This window comes from Neofelis nebulosa, chromosome 4 (assembly GCF_028018385.1).
Source record: "Neofelis nebulosa isolate mNeoNeb1 chromosome 4, mNeoNeb1.pri, whole genome shotgun sequence".
NCBI lineage: Eukaryota > Metazoa > Chordata > Mammalia > Carnivora > Felidae > Neofelis > Neofelis nebulosa.
In genome coordinates, this window is record NC_080785.1 from 75,619,516 (window position 1) to 75,635,800 (window position 16,285).

Consider the following 16,285-nt stretch of genomic DNA (forward strand, 5'->3'; position numbering starts at 1 on the left):
AGGAAGGAAGGAAGGAAGGAAGGAAGGAAGGAAAAGAGAAAGAAAGAAAGAAGGAAGAAAGACTGGGAAGGGGAAGTGAGAGGAAGGGAAAACCAAACTGAAAGAAAATCAAGAGGAAATCGTTTGTAAATTCATGAATTACTTTGCAAGCAGTACACACACACACAAAGCCAAATTAGTAACTCCTTTCATCTAAGTGACAGTCCCTAGCTGTTCATCATCCAGCAAGATAGAGATGTTGATAAGAGGGTCCTAGCACTGGAGGAGGGTTTGGGCATAATGACCTTTGTATGCTGAGATGTAAGGGCTATGATTCTGTGACTATGCTAGTAACACTGGTAGTAACAGCGTTGAGGAAAATTCTAAAAATTTTATGTGTAAAATCTCATTTTGTCCTCAGAGCTACCCAATGATTTGTCACTATGATTAAATAATATTAACAAATGAGTAAGGCACAGATTAAGTTAGTTATCCAATATGACGTACTTAGTAAACAAAACCCAGATTTCAACTAAGTCGGCCTGAATGAGGAGCTATCATATCTCCTTTATCTGCTGCCTTATATTACATGTTTTCAGGCACTGGAAATCATTTACATTTTACAGATTTGGTTTCCGCCTACTTTCTTAATAACTCTGATTACATTTCTTAGAAGTTGCTTAATAGGAGGAAGGAAAGGCCATGCAGACAATGCATACAATATAATTTGGAAACTTACCATTGAAGAAACTCCCTCTTTCTCTCTCTGGAAGATCTGTCTTTTTCAGTTATCTATTCATCATATTCTATGAAAAAAGAAAATCAATTTACCTTTTCAAAGTCTTTCTAAAAAGTCATGGATGACTTACCTAACTTATAAAATGCTAAACACAAAATATTTATAAATAATAATATGATTCCTACTATAAGATCTTAATATTACTGTGATTTTAACATGTAGGGCTCACAGAGTCTTAAGGCATTTACCAACTTCGGTATGAATTTAACAGAGGAAAAGGTCAAATATTAGGTGATGACCACAAGACTAGTTGTCTCCAGTGACAGAAAACCTGTGGATATTTAATGAATCCATAACCTCAGCAAATCACCTTCTGAATTCACTTTCTAGAGAAGTATAGAAACAAGGACCAAGAGGGGTGATATTACCACCACTCCTGGAAAATAACTGTCGTTGAGGAGCATCATGGTCAAATAACAGAGAGTGTATAATTTTTTTTTTTTACAGATTCCTTACTTTCCTACTCCACAAATCAGAAGTCTGTTTATTCTATGTCTCAAATAAATGCTCCTAAGACTACCACATGCAAATAGATTGGTTACCAGTAACCTCCCAATTTGTAAATCCAAAAGACAACCATGAATTTCTCTCCCTCCATATTCAGACCCTCCTTTTTTGATCTCTATAACACCACTGTCTCCCATTTTTCCATCTTCAATTCCTTTTGATGAATCCTGTCTCCTTTACTCAATCCCTTTAATGCAGGCATTCCCCCTGGGTTTGCAGATTATTCACTTGGGTGAAAAATAATCCTGTCTTGTGAATTTGATTACATTGTATTTCCTACAATGAATCTAGTGTAACTAATTGTTCTTAGTCTGTGAATAGATAACTGTTTCTACCAAAACAAATAAATTCCCAACCTTGTGCTCTTTTCAGAGCATTTCTCCTAGCCCAGTTTGCTGCGAAGTTTTAAATGGAGGGAGAAAAAAAATGAAACAGAACTATTCTCTGCAGTCCTCTGGTCTGATTTCAATCCCAGGAAGCAGCAGTCACCCTGCACTTCAGCTCCCCAACTCAAATGGCTTTTTGGAACAGCTTACAATCCTGTTACCACCAACACAATTTCAACGTAAGAAGCTCCAGAAATTGGCAATGGAGTATGAATGTGCTTGACATTTCCTCCTTATCCTTACAAGGTTTACCTTGCTTCTGGTTCAGATTTAGTATTAAGTCCTGGAGGGCCAAAACAGCACACTAACCTGGATGCCTCTCACCCAAATTATTTGTAATGGTAATTATAAAGCACTTTGTAGGACTGTTTCTTCAGTCATATTCTGATCTAAAAATTTTTATAGTCCTACTACCCAGGTGAAAAGGGGTGCGAAGTGTACAGTTCTGATTTCAGTTGGGGTTCTAGGACCCAGGCCTGTGTAGCAGGAGAGTAGGAGGACCTGCCAAGGAGCTGTGCATGATGAGTTGATGGCGGTCAAGACTGGAGTTCTGTTAAGTAAGGGAAAGTTTAAAGAATCAAGCTGAGAAGAGTGGATAGAGGGTCAGTCAACTAGGTGAGATGAAGTAAATTAATGTGGGGAGTGCTTCCAAGGATTCCTCAAGGCAAAAGTCATCTGCTGTTGAGCTGCTTTTGTGGAGTGGGAGACGGGGTAATTGAGAAAGCTATAAATACCCAATATGCGTTGGAAATTTTTACCTCTCTCTAGCAACATTGTGGTTTTAGCCATCTTAGATGAACTGTTGAGGTTATAAAAATGTGTCTTAGAAATTAGAACAAAGAAATCTGCTGCCATGTTTCGCACTCATACTTTAAGTTTGATGCCTGGAATAAGTAAGGGCAAGACTCCTAACTTTGGGTTACTGAGAGTCTGGGACATCCCATCAGATAAATGAAAACACTTGCCAGCAGCTATAGTCCCACGGTGAATATAAACTGTGTGTGATCTTCCAGCAATGCAGACCGGAGCTCTGTTCAAAACGATTAACTTAGAATTAATTAGGTTTATGCTCAGAATAGTTAAGGTTATAATTGAAATTACAGTGGACCTTTGAACAACGTGCAGGTTTGGGGTGCTAACTGCATGATTGAAAATTCATGTATAACTTTTGACTCCCCCAAAACTTTACTAATAGATGACTATTGATAAGAAGCCATACCGATAACATAAACAGCGGATTAACACAAATTTTTTATGTTATATGTATTATACACTGGATTCTAACAATAAAGTCAGCTAAAAAAATGTAATTGAGAAAATCATAAGGAAGAGAAGATACACTTATAGTACTACATTGTACTGATTGAAAAAAAAATCTTCACATAACTGGACTCACATAGTTCAAACCTGTGTTGTTTAAGGGTCGACTGTATTTCATTTCATTAGCCTGCACTCAACACAATTTTTTATTACCATTGCTTTATTAACTTAAATGCTCTCTTTATTTATCCACCAGGAGAATTTTAGTGTTTGATTAAGAACAACACAATTAAAATACGTGAAATATCAGTGAAAATATCAATAAGTTAGCAGCAGAATTAACAATTGCTTGCTTACTTGTCTGTGTCCCCTTAGTAGGATATAAGCTCCACGAAAGTGAGGGTTTAATCTTTCCTAGTAAGTGACAACAACACTGCCTAGAGCATAATAGATACTCAATAAATATTTGCTGAAATAAATGAGAGTCAAGGAGGCACTGAGTACATTAGTAGTTAAACGTTTATATTCTCCAACATTTAGAACTTTTAAAAGTGCTTTAACTTTTAAATCATATCTGCTGAATAACAAGACTATTAGATCAAATAGAGTAATCAATATTTTAATGCTCCATTAGTCATTCAAAGGTATTTTTTAAATGAAAGATGGATGTTTCTGGAATGCAACCAGGATCTTTGGATTATGAAGTGCAATAAGTCCTTAATAAGACAAATTCCTCTAACAGAATACAGTGTTCATTGAATTAACAAGGTCTAGGAGATCTCTAAAAGAAACTGAAAAAGAAGCGATGGTGAGTGAATAGCAGAGCTAACCAGAACTGACTATAATTGTTGAACCATATTTGCAGAGAGGCTTCTAAGTTTTCTTTTTAAACTGTATACAAAAGAAGCCTCAGTGATATATATTGGCTCAGGTCCCTACTCTCTGGTGGGAATAATTTGCCACTTTACTCAGCGCTATACAAAAAAAGTGATAACACTTTTAAGACCCCAGGATCCTGGGGAGAAAATATAAAAAGGAAAAGAACAATACATTTGCCACAGACTCTTAAGCACACATGTAATATACCCTATTGGTTATTCCTTCTGGATATGTTTTTGTCCCAGGGGTAAAAAAATAAGAAATCATCTTCCATCTTTTGTTAAGTTTATTTAATTTTTTGAGAGAGAGAGGAGAGAGAGGGATAAAGCACTGGGGTGGGGGGGTGTGGGCACACAGACACACAGACGGAGAGAGAGAATCTCAAGCAGGCTCCACACTGCCAGCGCAGAGCCCAACGTGGGGCTCAAACTCATGAACCATGAGATTATGACCTCAGTGGAAACCAAGAGTTGGATGCTTAACCACTGAGCCACCCATGCGCCCCATCTTCCATCTTATCTTTTATTCCTGTTTCTTAATAAGGAAAAGACATAAAGCCTCAAAGTCAAAATATATGAAGCCCTAGACAAAGTAGAGGCCTCAGGTAAGCAAACAAAACATTTGGCTAACCCTTATCTTTTTATGAGCATGTTTTCCTTACAGATGAACCTATTACTCTGCACCTACCTTGTTTATGGGCCTTTCTATCTTGTCTATGGGTCCTTCTTGGAAAAGGTGTACACTACAAGGAAAGAAAATAATAGCATGCCAGGCTAATGGAGAATGAAGAAAAAATTTTTGGCATGTATGGACTATGGAAACCCTTTCTATACCTTCTGTATACCTTTCTATACCTCCTTTTGAAAAAGTTGCTTGAGGATATACTCCAGTAAAAGGGAAAAAAAGAATCTTAAAAAGAGGAAGATACAGGATCTAAAAAATTCTTTTAACTCAGTAGAGCAGTAAAAAGAAACTAATGTTTATAATTAGAACAAGAACTCAGAAGACTTTTAGAAGAGTGTCTATAAATTAAAAAGGAGGGGCACCTGAGTAGCTCAGTCAGTAGAGCATCTGACTTCAGCTTAGGTCATGAAATTGTGGTTCATGAGTTCGAGCTCTGCGTCAGTCTCTGTGCTGACAGCTCAGAGCCTGAAGCCTGCTTTGGATTCTGTGTCTCCCTCTCCCTCTGTTCCTCCCTCTGCTCACACTTGGTCTCTGTGTCTCTCAAAAATAAATAAAGATTAAAAAAAAATTTTTAAGATAAAAAAGGAGAATAATTTTCCAAATACTAAGATGAATGATTACAATGATGGGAATAAATATGCATGTCTGTCCTTGACAGGAAATAATGAAGGTAATTAAAAATCCTAGAAAATGCAGAAGCTATATAAGAAAGTCACATTGTAAACATGAAACAAGATGAAATATAGCATGATTTTTTAGAAATGGAGAGTAAGGAAGATAATCTATTTGATCTAGACACTAGATAATTCTCTTTCAAGTAATACAGGTTAGTGACATAGAATCACATTTCCTATTTCCACTTTGGTCTTTACTAAACAATATTCATACAATCTTGATACATTTTATTATTTGTATTATTCTTAAATTTTTATATTCAAACTATAGAATATACATTTCAAAATATAAAGATAAATTACAGAAGTAAATATTATAACTTGATAAGGTCAAATGAGTGAGAAAGCTTATAGAGTTTAGAAGATGGAGGAGAAGATACATAGAAGTACAGGGTTCCACATTTTCTTATTTAAATAACAGGGGAAGAATTGATGGATATAGAAACAGAGCACTAACTAGAACTCAAAGTAATGAAGTCAATCAAGTTGAAATGATAACCAACAGAAGAAATGCTAGCAATCTTAAGAGCTAATAATGAAAAACCGTAGTTAAAATTCAAAAATAACAAAATAATAATACCCTCTAAGAACAAAATAACATCAGAAAAATAGGATAGTGCAAGATAAATTTTCAGCTTTCATGCTGGGGAGTCAATACATTAACATCTGAAGTTAAGAAAAGGAGGCATAACCGCATTGTTCAAATACAGGAAGTAATCAAAAGAACTACATTAGAATCATACTAGAAGGATTGCTTCTGTGCGGAGGTGTCAGAGGCAGACAAGGGGTGGGAAAGTTGAACTTTCCTTTTCATTTCATAATTTTCTGTTACCTTCTGAGTGCTTTTTTCTTATCATATATATGTTATTTTTTATTACATAAAAAAGGTTAAACATTTCCTAATAACTAGCTTAGCATTCTCTTCAGTGATATTATCCCCAAGTGCATTCTTACTAAAAATAAAATGAACATACTCCTGCAGGTAATAGTGATAGGTGCAATAATACCAAATGAGCCCTGTAATTAATATCATGACAAGTAGAAGCATCAGGAATCCAAACATGTCAACTGAAATGTATGAAAAGAAATATATTTTAAGTTAACAGAAGAGCAATAATTTCTTATATTTTTTATCTTTTCTAGTATCATACAGTTTGATTCTTAGATACAAATTAACAAGTTATTGAAAATGATATACATCACATACTCCCATAAAACTACTTTAACACCACAATCACCAACATTAGAAAATTATCTGAGCTGCTAAAGGAGCTAGCATTCAAAGTCTTTCATCTCCAAATTAGTGAACTATTAGGACACTGACATTTTTTTCTGTATTTTCTCTCTAAACTCATTTCAGGCAGCATCTCAACAGAAAATAGCAGATGCCTTAGGCTGCTGTTTTGGTAAAGATGCATGTAGATAGCAGGGGAAGTTTTGTTGTTTGAGTTCAGGAGTTCCTTATCAAAGAGACAACAAATGTTTGCTGAGAAAGCAGACTTCTAGCATTTATAAATTCCACCTCTCCCCGCCCCCCCCCCCACCCCTGCACATGATCATAGTGTATACTTGTAAAATGCAACTACAAGGGCAGAACATGAAATAGAAACTAGACTTCCAAAAAAAAAAAAAAAAAAAGAAACTAGACTTCCCATTCATACTAAATATATGAACTATAACTTGTTTATAAGCTCTTTGCTACAATCAGTTATGATTTAAATATACCTGATAGTACCTGAAGAAAAATAAATAGGGACTTGAGGGCAAAATTCATGTTTTTTTCACTTCAGTTAAGAAACAAACAAATTCTATTTTGGGTTTTCTCACATAGTTAGGGTTTACCTGGAAAGCTTTTCATTTGGCCTTTTTTGAAAAGTCCTTAAAAGGTTCTAGTGCATTTCCCTGCTTTGGTAAGTACCATATAACAAACCCAAAACACAACATTACAGATATAAAGATGATTAAAATTTGTTAAGTCCTAGGGAGTCACTGTTCTGAATGGCAATTCTCAGTATAGAATATATTAGTTGAAGAAATGTAAGTTATAGTAATGGTACTGGACCAAATATGTCCTCACCCCAAGACCATATAAGAAACTCCTGGAGTTTCTAAAACAACATAAGAATACAAACTTCCCTTCACTGGGTAATGATTGTCATACATTAAAGTATGTTAGAGGTGAAATTTAAAGTTTTTAATAATTGGTATGGTAAGGTACCCACCAATCAGAACGAATGTTGACCTAGCTTGAACCAACACTGGCTGGAAACAACCAGTATCAGCCTGTATCCAGGGAAACACCAATAAAAAGATTTGCTATATTTTTAATAAGGCAAATGTAATAATTTATAATCCTCTAAATGTAGTTAAATACAGTATTTGCAAGTTAACTGAAAAAAAAGTACATAAAAATTCAAACATGGATAACTCACTTCTATAGTTTAACCAATACACAGAAATGAATCGACACCCAAAATATGGAAAACACATTTTTTTGCAAGCCCTTTCTTCACTGCATCAAAAACACTGTATTTGGAAAGAAAACAAAATAAAAGCAACATCCAAGTGTAATAACTACAATTCTAATAAGTTTTTAGTACTAGTTCCATTAGTATTCCATAAATAACAGCTATCATAATTACCATCACTATCATTATTCTTTTAATTATTATTATTATCATTATTGGAAATAGATGCTGTTGATGATCTCCCCTTTACCAGGCCCATGCGTTCACACCGGCGATGCAATGAATTTTGGATGCTAATGGCTCAAAATGCTCTTCTCCTTGAATTGTACTTGGTGGATGGGGACCTAGTTGCCTGTGAGGTTACATCCGCCTCTGCCAATAACTGACAGATACATGGGGTTCCAATCAGTGGGCGTTCTTGTCTCAAGGCAGAGACAACTCTGTTATGTGATTTTTTGCCCCAGGGTTGTCCATGATTCAGGCCAAGTGTAGACTTTAGCAGAGACCACATCTTCTCTTGGCTCTTGTTCCTTACTTGCCCTGAGTCCCTTACTCCATAGAATTTTGCTAAAGAGGAACCATTCAAGAAATCACATGTATCTGAATCCCTTTCTCAGGCTCTATATTTAGAGAACTAAACCTGAGACATTATTTCACAAAGTAGTAATAACGACTTCAGTAGATAGGGTTTGTTTGGTTCCTCTCTTCCCTCTCTCTCTCTCTCTCCTCCCTCCAATACTTGCTCCCATTCCCCTAAGTGTCTATAGCACTTACTCTGGGGATTACATGTGGGCTTGGTGGGGGAATTAATATTATGACGAGTAGAAGCATCAGGAATCAACCAGCCATGTGTCATGACCGTCTCCCTTCTGCTCATTATCCCTTCTGCTCATTATCTGCTTATGTTCGGATAATCACGTGGAAAATAGGAAAAGTGAATTCTAAGTCCCTTGTTGAAGTAAGCAAAAGGAAGGTACAAAGGCGGAAACCATTGTGGGAGATAAGACTAGATAGACTCTTGAAGAGTAAAAAAATGAAGACAGGGCGGTAAAAATGGCTGTCATGTAAATAGGGCCTACTATGTGACAGGCACCAATCTAAGCTCTTTATATATATTAACTCATTTCATCCTTATGATAACCCTGTAAGTTAGGAAAAATTATGCCCACTTTATAAATGAGGACAGTAAGGCACAGAACAGTCAAACGACTTACATAAGGTCACACACCTAGTAAACAGGGGGAGCTTGGATTCTAGCCTAATCAGTCTGGTTCTGTGCTGGTAACCAATCCTGCAAGACTGATGCCAGGCCCCTCCCAATCACTTCTTGTTGAACATCCTGAGAACAGCAGCCATAATGATTCACTCCAACATAACAAACCACCCCTCAGACACTACCTGAGAACAGGAGGTATATATCAAAGGCCAGCTATTCTTTCATGTTAACCAACACCAAAGGTCAAATGGAGCCACTTAGGTTGAATGGGTTCTATCCTCTTGGACTGTTGCTTAAAGACTAGAACTGCAAAGTTAAAGCCTAGATTCAAGGGTTGTAGCCCACAGACTTCTAACCTTGGTTAACAGTTCTAAGAGTCTCTAGTAATCAAATCCATGCCATTTTACAGTAGGTCTTTATGGGAGATAAATTGCCAGAAAAACCTCACCATATCAGACAGGACCTTGTGGTTACTCAGTACTAAGCTGATTCCCAGGCCCCAGGAACTAAGTCCACATCAGGTGAGCTCCTAAAGCAGTACAGTCTCCAGAAGAGACACTCTTTCCTGTGCCTCTCTCTGATGGAGGCTCAGAGAACAATGGAAAAGGGAACTCGTCCACCGGTCAAGCCTAGGGCAGCCAGATTGGTGACCAATAACTCACTGCTTGGCCAGGGAAACTCAGTAGAACATTTGCACATCATGTACACAGCTCTGAGATTCCAGAAGATCTGGAGGGTAGTAACTGACAATGACTTTCAGTAAGTACAATTTTAGTTGAGGGTTATTTGCATTATTTTGCCAGGAGCATTTTTTAAAATGTGGATATGGGTCTTGAAAAGTCAAAGGGTGAAGTACAGTAGACTAAAGTAGTTTTTGGGGGGTTTGGTGTTTTTTTGTTGTTGTTTTTGTTTTTGTTTTTGTTTCACTGTTTTGATCAGCTCATGTCACCATCCTTGTCCTCCTGGCAACTAGATCTTCTCTCTTTTGTAGCCATCTTCCCTCAGGTCTATGTGGTTCTGCAGATGTCAATCAGCATCTATACTACCACTTCTATACTACTGGAGTCATCTGACCCAGGCAGTGGTATTCAGGGTAGCTTATCTCACTGGCCCAGTAACTAGTGCTGGAGTGGACATTAGATCCAAATAAAGCCAATTAGAATCTCCTGTGAAGTTGTATACAGACATTGGAAGGGATCTGCTAGGAACCAGGCTCTTTCTGAGCTATATGGAAAATGTCCACTTTTGCCATAGGACAAAATGAAGTCAAAACTTTGAGGGAAGCAGAGCTAAAAGATGAGAAGAGAGGAAACGGGAATAAAATCCCTGGAGATTTAGCTGTGCATGATGCCAAGGCTACTCCTGGACTTCCCAATTTTATGAGTCAATAAAGTCAGTTTGAATTGGGTTTCTGTTTATTAAATTAGTTAGAGTTGGGCTTCTATAACTTACCACAAAAAGATTTAACAAATACCTTAACTAAAACTAAAAAATCTTCAAAGAGTCTTCACACGATCCAGAGGAAGAACATAACATATTCAACATCCTTAAATTGGTAATGCATAAGTTAGGATAAATTACATGGATTTTTTTTATAGCTAAGAAAATGACCCACATAAATACAAAGCCATGCCAACCAGACTCTCAAGAGAGTGACAACTGAGAAGTCAGCTAAAAGACTTTAAAATGATGGTGAACAGTGCTCCATTGGAAAACTAGAGTATTATTTTTAGAGTAGAATTCTATTCTAATAAGCTTATATGGACATGAAAATTGACATTTTTATAAGAAAATATCATTAAAATGAAAACAAATGCAGAAAGGGGAGGATACATAACGTTTAGTGGTTTGTTAACATTGTGTAAAGCAAATAATTTAATATTATACTTACAAAAATTATTAAATAACCTTAATGTGCAAAGGGAGATTTTAAAGTAGTGGACATTGGGGGTGCCTAGGTGGCTCTGTCGGTTAAGTGTCTGACTTCGGCTCAAGCCATGATCTCATGGTTTGTGGGTTCGAGCCCTGCGTCGGGATCTGTGCTGACAGCTCAGAGCCTGGAGCTTGCTTTGGATTCTATGTCTCCCTCTCTCTCTCTGCCTCTCCCCTGCTTGCACTCTGTCTGTCTCTCTCTCAAAAATAAAGAAAATACTAAAAAAAAAAAAAAAAAAAGGAATAGGGGTGGGAGAATTAAAAAAAAAGTTATAAAGAAAGAGAGAGAGAGAGAGAAAGAAAAAAGAAAGAAAGAAAGAAAGAAAGAAAGAAAGAAAGAAAGAAAGAAAGAAAGAAAGAAAGAAGTGGACATTGGGAGGATCAAAAGAGCATTTACTCATTATTTACGGGCAAATACCAAATTCAGGAGAGGTTGCGTGGATATATAAAGCACTGAATTTGCTTTCTAGAGAGTGACAATTTAATTAGCAGGTATAATATGTACACTTTACAAAAAACAAAATCTCTAAGTGGAAGAATAATATAATTTCAAAAGGAATGGAACAGATATAAAATGTAATAGAAGTTCAGAAGAGAAAGTATTGATGTCTAGTTGCAATAACTAGATAAGATTTCTTCCAGGGAGGAGGCAGAATTTGGTCTGAGCCTTGAGGAGAAGGTAAAATCTGCACAGGAAAGAACAGGGTCTTTGGCTCAAGTCATGATCCCAGGGTTGTGGGATTGAGCGCTGCATCTAGCTCCATGCTGGGCCTAGAGCCTGCTTAAGATTCTCTCTCTCTCTCTCTCTCTCTCTCTCTCTCTCTCTCTCTCTCTCTCTCTCTCTCATTCTCTCTCTCTCTTGCTCTCAAAACAAAACAAAACAAAACAAAAATGCTTAGGTGTATGAGGACAGACCAGGAAGATGAGTTGAAATAGAGAGGTAAGAAAACACAAAAGAAGGTTTGGCTTTGTTTTTTCCATTGTGTCTGTACTCAGAAAGAAAGGAACCAATGCAAAGAAATAGACTGAATTTGTCATAGAGGGAGCAAGAAAATGAGAAAGGTTCTCAGTTTGTGAATGTGCATGTATTTTCAAGTATGATGCATGAATGGAGGTAAAGACTAAGAAATTATCCTTGGTACTGAGATACGACTTCTTAAGGGGGAAAAGAGCATAAGAGAAAAGATTTTGTTTGTTCAGAAAATGAGAGAACTTGAACCTGACAGATGGTCTTAAATTTCTCAAAAAAAAATTTTTTTTACCTCTAGATGGATGGTCATGCCAAGAGCAGATAAGGAAAATGGTTGCCTTGGAAAATAATCCATGAAACTGGTTCTCCACATTTTGTTTTTCAGCTGACTCTTGACAGGTGATATCCATGTGTTCATTGGCATATCCAGATTTGGATCCATGACCCTATCTACCTCTCCTACTCTAAGCCCTAATACACTCACACATGTAGACACCACACACAATTTTTCAGAAAAATAATATCAAAGTAGGCATTTTTGAGGGATGTGAGCTATGGCATTTATAAGTGCATTTCACAAGCAAGTAAGTTAATGGTCATTTCTTATGAACTGTGTAGTAGATAAGGTAGTATATGAAAGATTCAAAAAAATCCATTGGGTTTGCTGTAGCTTTATTTATTTCTGTCCCAAGCAATAATCCATATCAAGATGCAATGAAAGAGAAAGATGTGATTATAGAGAAAACCTAGAACCTACTCAATTGCAAAAACTCAGTTTTCTAAATTGTCATTAGCAAAAAAAAAAAAAAAAAATACTTACGACAAGTTTTGTCATTGTGACACCATGATTGTAAAGTATCATTCTAAGGATTCAACAGTGACATATGATTCTCAAGAGCAATGACAGCCAGGTGAGAGTTAGCACTAAGTTTCTTAGCATGGTTTTTGAAATTTTATTTCTAATGAAGAAAAGATATCAACACAAATATAATGTTTTTCATATGCTGTGTTTATGAGCTATGTGTTGGGAGTAGTACTGAAAATGAGTTACTTTTTATGGACTTGTTTTTGGTAAGAATGTTTTCTAACTCTAAAAACGCTAGTCATATACTACTAAATCACAAGGAAATGTTTCAGATAGAATCTGAGGAAGATTCCCTTACAGTTAAGAAAAATAAGCATATCATTTATCATTAAAACTGGAATCTTTTGGGGAATGCAAAGGAGTTGGTATAATAATTTCACCAAATTAAAAGTGATGAGCACCACAATAAAATAGGACAGTCCTAGGCACAGGACATCTGTTCCAGTTCCTCACAGTGCAAGAACTAAGATGTTCTTGGTTGCTTCATGAATTGCCATTTATAAATTCTGGCACTCCCTCTCAGAGCATGGGAGGTGGCAGACACTGTCCCTCAAAGTCTGGGAGAGGGGAGGGGATCTTTTTCCAAAAGATGACACCCCAAGTCTTTGTTGATCTTACAAAATTATCCCTTAGCTCACTTCTATGAGGTACTGGGAAAATATTAAAAATTACACTCAAATAATCATATCCCCAGGATTGCCATAATGGCTTCTGTCTGTAAATATTTCAAGATAAAATTCTGTACCTTGCTACATTATAGAGTATATTAAATATGACTTAAATACCTTCTAATGGTTCGAGTGTTAAATCAATAGTTATCAAAAATTGTCATGTTCTGGGAAATGTGTGAGGTTGTTAGAGACACAAAGATGAGTAAAACATGCACTCTATCCTCAGGGAACTGAGAATGGGAGAAAGGTAAATATGCAAACAGTTTATATGATATGAGTTACAATTCAAAAATGTACATGTTCAAGTTCCCAAGATACAGAAATATAGGAGAATTTAAGAGGAAGGGGAAAATGGATAAGAATGAGTAACAATGACAGAAATTTTATCAGTTTGGGGAGTAAAGTTTGCACCCAGAGGCTCTTTTTTTGTCTATAAAATTAAGAGAAAAACTCATCTGTTGATAATGACTGAATGTGAGATAACACTGGAACGCTAAGGATGGTAACAAAGTTTTGGAATTGCTGCTGTGGGAAATTTTAGGAAATGTTGCTAACCAAAGGCAAGAAATGGGTAGCACTGAAGCTCAGGCGAGACCAGAAACTGTGAACGTGTAGCTGCACTAATGCAGACTTTGATGCAATATGCTCCAGCAACAATAGGCTAATAATGCAGAGCAAATGAAAAGCCTGACCATAGGACTAATCAGGGAATGTAGATTCAGCACAGTTACAGATGAGAAGGCAAGGGCATTAATGTAGTAGTGGTTTTTTCAACCTCCAATGGAATAAAACAACGGGTACAGGCAAGGATCATCAAGGCTGCTAACATCACAAAATGTTCAACAAACTTATTTGCTTTCTAATGAAAATCTTCAGCATGAGATATTCCTGCCAAAAAATTAAACTGAAGCTGATCAAGCCTCGATATCTAATTACTAGTTTACAATAACAAAAAATAGGGTAAAGGAGAACATGATAAAGCACATTTTGGGGATGTGACCAGCAAAATCCGGATTGTGGGAAATGTAATAGAACAAACAATTGAGTTTCTACAACAAATAAGTTGCTATAAGAAAAAAGAGGGAGAAGGGACATATAGATAAAAAGAGATTTAAGGACTATATCAGCCAACTACAATGTATAGACTTCATTCAAATGAACTTTAAAATTGAACTTTAAAAAATTATGAAATAAGAGAAATGTGATTATTTTCCTGGATGCTTGATGATATTAAGAAGTTATTCATTTTTAGGTATAATAATAGATTTGTGATACTTTAAAGCAAAGCATCTATTCTATATATACATATAAACACACACACACACACACACACACACACACACACACACTAAGAGCAAGAGCCACAGAAGGAGAGAGAAGGAAAAGGGCAGTGAGAAATACTTGCAAGTAAAATGATATGGTATCCAGATCCTTATTTGTTTCAAAATAATCCATTTTGACAGGGAGAGGACATACATGAAATAAGACTGGCCAAGATGGATCTTGTGGATCAGTTTTATCATACCATTTTCTTTGCTTTCATATGTCTGAAAATTTCCATTGTAACATGCAAAAAAATGTAGAAGAGTATTTCATTCAAGTAAACAGCCATGAGAATTCACAGGAAGGAAGAGAGTCCATAGGAGACGGCCAATAAGCTGAGGGAAAAATGAGAGATTAAAAGACTAGAGGGCAGTGCTGCTGAGGCCAAAATGTACAGTGTCAGGGGAATGAGAATGTAAGAGGCATTGTATGTTGTGCAGGGTTCAGGGTATGGCCATGGAAGTGACTTCTCAATGCACAGAGCTGAGGAAGTCAGGAGCTGGAGAAACCAAGTGTGTCTGGACCTTCACCAAGTTTGGAAAGCACGTAAGGTGATGTCAGGAATTGGGTGGAGAAGTCCATGAGCCAGGAGCCCAGGGCCCCGTTAGATGAAGGAGTGACCTTGATGAAGAAGGGGAACAGGATGGTGCATCCAGATCACCATTACAGATACCAGTACTACAGTATGCCCTTTTCTAATTAGTGATTTCATGTCTCTCTGTCTTTGGTGTTAACTGCCGGTTCTCCAATACAGGTTATGGAAGAATAGTGTTGTGAGAGTTGCTGCAAAGCTCTCTGCAACACCATTTCCCTAATTTCTTATGGCATTTCTGCTTTTTTCCAAATCTGAAGTGAAGAATAATGATGTCAGCTGCCTAATCATCAGAGAAAGGACTTTACATTGTGGTTAAGGAACAGTGTCTCATCCTTTCTAGTTTTGGGGAAATAGAGTAGCAAGGAGATTTTCACTGCATCTCAAAGGGCTTATCTTTTCCTTGACTTACAAAAATTTCTCCTCAAAGTCAGTATAATCTTTTCAAACAAAAAATTGTTTTGTTTTTAAGCATAATTTTCTAGAAGGAAGTACATGTTTGTACTAAATTATGTCCATTATTTATTTCCAGATCCTCAAAGAATGGCTTGAAATGCTAAAATACATCTTAATAACTGCTATTAGTCATTCCTATTATAAAAATATTGTATAAAATAAAGTTTAACATATCTTTTAGATTACAACTATATATAGTATGACTTTATAATATTCCCAAGACAATTTCCCCATATATAACTTAACTTACTTTTTTATCTTCTGTGCACAATTGACAATTTTTCTTTACAGCACATGCTATAAAAAATTAAGGGCAAAAATGTAAATGCAAAGACTATTTGTTGCTTAGTTTTATATAAAAATGCATTTCATTTAGTCATTTCTCTTTCATGGCATACTCATCCACACCCCAGTGTTTTATTTCATGATTTTCATATATCTAGACACTTTCCCCATTGGTACTGTTTAAATCCTAATTCTTTCTTACTTTCTATCATTGCTTGGAAAAACATGAAATGGCATCATCCAACTTTGATTAGCCAAGTAAGTTCTAAAAAATAACTTCCAAAAAACAGTAAGAACTTAAATTGGCAATATCACTGCATATTTACAACATCACACTTT